Here is a 248-nt window from a genome sequence, read left to right as displayed (position 1 = left end):
CCCTGAGAGACCCAGCTCAGCTCTGCCTAGATCCCCTACCCACAGAGGCTTTGGGATTGAGATTGTGAGCTGTTTCAAGCCACTGAGCCCTGGGGCAATTTGTCACACAGCAGTAAACAACCAATACATCCAGCAACAGAGGGGAAAAGGTTAGGAAGTCCCTGGAGTCTCGAGTGCCCCAATGAGCCAGGCCCCTGGGGCTTTGTCTCAGCTAAGGAGCCTGGGAGTGACAGGGAGGTGGGGGACAG

Source organism: Castor canadensis, chromosome 5, assembly GCF_047511655.1.
Source record: "Castor canadensis chromosome 5, mCasCan1.hap1v2, whole genome shotgun sequence".
NCBI lineage: Eukaryota > Metazoa > Chordata > Mammalia > Rodentia > Castoridae > Castor > Castor canadensis.
Note: the sequence above shows the minus strand (reverse complement) of the source record.